Source organism: Sylvia atricapilla, chromosome 5, assembly GCF_009819655.1.
Source record: "Sylvia atricapilla isolate bSylAtr1 chromosome 5, bSylAtr1.pri, whole genome shotgun sequence".
Taxonomy (NCBI): Eukaryota; Metazoa; Chordata; class Aves; order Passeriformes; family Sylviidae; genus Sylvia; species Sylvia atricapilla.
The window spans coordinates 35249597-35255596 of NC_089144.1; positions in this window are offsets into that span (position 1 = coordinate 35249597).

Sequence of the window (6000 nt, forward strand, 5' to 3'; positions counted from 1 at the left end):
ATCTAGCTTCTACTTATGAAGAAAAGATGGAATCAACTCAAATACCAGAGAAGAAGGTGAACATAACTTTAGCCAAAGCCTTTGGGCAGGATTTCTAACTTATACAGACCAACAGATGACTCTCCACTATGTATGGATAGATTGCATAGATAGTCTAGGCAGGTAGGTAGGCTTTGAAATACACAGTGCCCTGTTGCCCCAGGTTGGCCTGTTTTTCACTGTTTGCATTTTATTCTCACGCAGCTTCAAGAAAACTATGTATATATTTAGAATTTATCTACTTTGTTCACATATTTCTCCTCTCAGAAGAGAGAGATGATTGATGGTGATGTTCACCAACGAGGTCAAAGAAGTGGCTACCTGTGTAGCCAATCCTTAGCCTGCTTGTCAAAGCATATATAAGATGGAGTCAAAAAATTAAAAGAGAGAGCTTTCCTGCTGACCCTTCTGCTGCCTACTGATTCTTTCGTGTCTGTAACAGGGACATTGCCCTTATGAAAAGACACTTTTGAACTTGTTTCACTTCTGAACTTGTCTCACTTTTGAACTTGTTTTACTGAAGCAATCTACTATTTGGCAACCAAGGACCACAGCTAAATTCTGAGCCTCTATCACTGATCCAACCCTTGAAAAGACTTCCCACTTCTGGAAAACAAGTTTTCTCTGGTCAAACTTCCAATTTATGTCTAGCATTGGCCTTGCTCAACTCTGCTGGGTTGGTTCTCCAATGCTTTGGTAACTTGGGCATAGCAACAGCCTGGGCTGATTCAACCCTCACAAGTCTCTCTTGTTCACATGGTTCAGCACATGAAGTAATGCTGGTCTGTAGGTGAGTCCAGTGTGGGGAGGCTCAAGCTGGTCCTATGTGAACCAGTTCAGGGCTGGAAACTATCACACTGCCTAGGTTTCTTTGTGCCAGGGGACTGTAAAACCCAGTTTATCCTGGGAAACAGAGAGCTGATGTTAATGATGTTATATTGACTTTAAACATATGAAAATCTACTTCTTCATGTGTGATTGCAGAAAGAAAATATGGAATAAAGTTTCAGAGGAGATGAAATGAATCTAGAGTCTAACCACACTTTAGAAATTTTGCCAGCCCTATTTATTTGATAGAGTACATTTTTTCATAACCAGAACATCTCTCATTCTTTTTCTAAAGAACATTTCATGGCAAAGAGAATAGAACAGAATAGAACAGAAAAAGGAGAAGAGACAGAACATCCATGATGTCTGTCGTAGATTTCACTGTTGCCCTCTAAGTTCCATGGAAAGGGTTCAGGTAATACTGTGGCTGACAGCAACTTGTCTAAAATAAGATTTATGCTATACTTCAGTGGAGGAAAGAAGTTAGAGTTACAGATAACAGAAGTGCTGTTATCTGTAACTCACAAATAAAAAACAAACAAACAAACAAAAACCAAACCAAACCAAACCAAAAAAAAAAAAAGAAAAAACCACAAAAAAACCCAAAAAAACCAAAAACCAACAAAAACAAAAAACAACACACCACCACCCAAACCAGCACAACAGCAATCATCTTCCACAAATAATTACATGTTCTTAAAATGTTAGATTGATCACATCTTCAAATGATGGACACTGATGGGTCCCTTATGTAGCTAGTGTGCAATGCTCCAAAATTAGTAGCAACACTACTGCTGTAATCGGCACTAGTCTTCACTGTCATTGATGCTCTCCTATACTGCAGACTAAGGTTCTATTGTCATAGTATTCCTTAAAAATCTATTGGTACCCATCTCTTCTTCTGGACGCTTTCATTATCCAAGAAAAAATCCCAAACCCTTATTCCTATCCAGTAAGATCACATTTGGTGTTTTACTTAATAAGAAAAGTGTTCGAGGGAAAAAAAAGATTTGTCTAAAATGTTCCTGTTTTCAATGAGAACTTGATTTAATTTATTGGGAAAGAAATTAAATTAAAGAAAACTGTATGTAGTGAGAGGCTTAAATTATAATGAAAAGTAAAAAAGGAAATTCCAAACCCCCTTTTTTTAGAGAAGCAGCCCCAAACCAGAGTTTGCATTCATCTCACCTAATCATCAATGCCTGTGTCAAAACTCAATATCTGGACTTGTTTTGTCACCAGCAGGAAAAATAATAACACAACCTAATGCCAAAATATAGGCTGGAAGTTCTCTGCAGGAAAAAACTATCCAGTTCAGGACTGGCAGCAGCACTAGTGTTGCCTTTGTCTTGAAAAATCCCAGGAAAGGAAGGCTAGGTTGAACGGGACTTTGAGAAACCCGTGCTAGTGGAAGGTGTCCTGCCCATATCAGGGGACTGGAACTTGATCTTTAAGGCCTCCTCTGATACAAACTCTTCTGTGATTCTCTGATTCCATAGAGATTTCACGATCTTTCTGGGAAGCTTGTGCAGTAGTTTCCAGAAACTGTTGCCTGTGTAGGTTTATGGAATTAGGTATCTCCTCCAACCTGTTTTAAGTGATCATTGCAGAATGAAGGAATGGCACCTCAGACTGGGAGCCCTCCAGGGATTTTGTCATATGTGGGTGGCCAACATTTGATGTTTAGCAGGACAAAGCCTATCCCTGTAAGGCATATTGTAGCACATTGTCTGTGAATAAGACTCAGCTCTCCTGATTTTAGATATTGAAAATTTGAATGTTGAGCTTAAGACCATCACACAGACTCCTTACTTGATCAGTGGAGAAATATTTCCAAACAGTAATTCAACCCATTCTAAAGCAGATGTCTCTGAGGAGGGATAAACTACCTTCCGGAAATTTTCCCTTTTTATCAGGAGAGTAGGTGAATGATTTAGACAATAGGCATACACTCCGGATTGCAGATATTTAGGTATTTTCAAATCAGGTAGTCCAAAATTTAGGAAGGAAAACTCGTCTTCCACCTACAGATGTATACACACACACACATAAATCTCCAACAAACATTACAAATCCTGGTTATCATATAATTAAAAATTAGTGCACTTTAACAATGCTTTTCATCCACAGAAAGAAATCTTGTGCTAAAATACTGCTCAGTCCTCAATTTTCCAAAAAAAATTCCTTAAAGAGACAATAATAGAAATTAAATTCTTTGAGGTTTAGTTTATATTTTCTACTTCTCCCATTTGCAGGAAAAATACCAAAGGCATAAACAGCTTTTCTCTGTAATTACTTAGGATGATGCATAAATTTTTGAAGGAATTATATTTCAATGTGTGTAGACTGTGTAGCTAAATAAATCCAGTGTGCAATGAAACATAAACAATGCATGCTGAGATTCATATTTTTGTCTATATATAAACATATAATTTAACTTTTTAACCTTTAAAAATTCAGTCAGAGAAAATCAATGCTTTTCTAGCAGCCTATGTCACTCAACTGGGAATAATCTAGTTAAAGAAAGTGTATTTAATGTAGCTAGTGAAGGTTTTTTAAAAGATTCACCAAACAAAACCACAATTTATTACTTTTTTTGTAATGAAAATGTTACATCCTATTCATCTTAACTGCCCCATGACTGAATGGTGCTACTGCTATTTGCTGCCTCTGTCTCATTTAGTGAAGATAATTAAAATTAGTTTAGTTTAGTTTAAGTAAAACAGGACCAGTTCATGGCTTCAATGGTGGGAGTGGGGGAGACAGAATTTCAATAGTTTCAAAAAAGATGCTGATGAAACAAGCAACAGCAGCATGGCTGTGACACATCTGTTGTAGGCTGGAAATACGGTACAGTGTCTTACTGATAATGCTGTTTTAAGGAAGCTCCCAACAGCATATATTCTATGACTGTAGTCCTGTTCCTTTCCCTTTATGCCCAATGTTTGTTCACATGAAATGAGGATGACTAGGTCAAACATAATTTAAAAGATTTTAAATTCTTCCTAAATAATTCTTTGGCCAACAGAGTAATATTTTTTTTTCCAGTTAATATGGACAGATAGACTGTATGTAACCCTGGTCTTGGCTGGCAGTATGTAGCTTGGATTAATGACTGTTGATGGAAACAGGACATGCAGTAGCATCCCTATCACAAACCATAAAGATCTGCTACTCAGTGGGATGAGCAACAGAGTAAAACATTATTCCACACAGTCATTTTAAATGGATGTAGCATTTTGGATGCTTATTTGTGGTGAGCAGTTGCCTGTATATGGTGTGACAAGCTCAGTCACTGACCACAGGACAGATCTGTGGTATATGCAAAACTACTTTGTAGACAGATGTGAACTCCCTTGGGCCTCATGTTTAGCACACTGGTAGTATCCAAGTCACTGGGGTTTGGCAGGTTGAACTCTTGGTTCAGACAGGTCTTCAGTGAACCCTTCACCTTTATTCTAGGCCTCCTCAATTTATTTGGCCTGTAAATTAGTACTAAAGATTTATCAGCCAGCCCTGCTGACCATGCACTGACAGAAAAACCTCAAAATATTATATGATTATATCCCTTTATTCACATTATTAAATAAATAGATATCTTCTCTTTTCCTGGTCTGCTTAAGTATATATTTTTCTCTATTTTCTTTGATCAGAATAAACATCATAGCTGCAATCTCAATCTTTTAGCTCTGAACAAGGCATTAAAACAAGGAGAGCATTACTGTCTCTGCAGCTACTTTTATCTCCTCCCTGCCAGACTTTTCCTGGGGGTTTACCAGAAACCTATCAAACAATACCACAACTACCCCTGAGCATAGTAAAAACCAAAGGGCTGGCTGAAAAAGAGTAATTCCATCTCATGGAACACACTGAGGTTTCAAAGCCTGTTCTAACAGAAACAAAACCACTACCTTCTTTTAAATTAGGAGGAAGGAAAGAAATCTGACCCAGGAGACAAGCTGGAATATTATCTATAACCTACAGATTGGTTACTTACCTTAGGCCAAAAAAGAGCTGAATTTGACTCTCAACAAGGAACTAGGCAAAGAAGAAGTTGACTTTAAACTTCCGTTCTTCTGGGTAGATGCTTTTCTCTCTCTCTCCTGAACCTGAGAAGCTCAATCATCAAATTTTCAGAGAATACCAATATGTTTTACAAAACATTTTGTTTTTAATAAAGCCACCGTCATGGAAGAAAAGTGCAAATTGAAGCTTTGAAGTGAACACAGCTGCAGACAGCAGAATAAACTGGCCCCCAGAGGTTTGGCCTCCCATTCTGCATGCAGTTGTCCATGTCAAAAGCAGTAATGGAGGGTTACTGGTTTCAGTCAGACAGGCATCAACATTTCAGGGCATGCAGAATATTTGGGGCTTTTACAAGCAGAAGTACTTTGGGATGCCAACTCAGCCCTCTGCCTTTCTTTACTTCAGATTTATTGTCAGCAAACCTAGCCACAAACGAGGACTCTTTCAACCAGGCAAGTATTCACACCTGGTGTCTCAGTACTGAAATACAGCCATACTTCCAGGCTTTAATTCACTTTTGACCTCAGCTGCACAGGAGTTCCCAGCACTACAAATCATCGGCCCTTTTGACTTTGCAAGGTTGATATTTTCACATTGTGAATCTCTGGGTTTTTTTCCTTTCAAAAAGCTCTGGTAAAATGGGATGACAACTGAACATTTTACAAGGTGAAGAAGAAAGTGAGAATATGGGATTCAAATTATCCACCAAAAAACTCTGTCATGCTAATTGAAATATAAAATTTACATATCCTTACCTGATGTCTTAAGGGAGGCATGATTCCCAGGTTAATTCAGTCTTCTTTATTTCCTTTCCTAGAGTGTTCAAACCACTTTTAACCTAATCTGATATTAAGATAAAGATTGCAAAAGATACCAGAATATGTTACCAGATGTAGGAAAAAAAGATCATTGTATTGTGACTGATGACAGTCAATATGAATTCCTCAGTGTGTAATAAAGTATAGGCATTTTTTCCATGTAACTTATTGAAATATTTAGTCAGCTGTAAGAGTCCAGTGGTTGGAAACCGGGCTTTCACAACTCTGGCTACTAAAAAACTAGATTTTTTTTATTTTTTTTTAAACTGATTAGATCAAGAAGCTATAC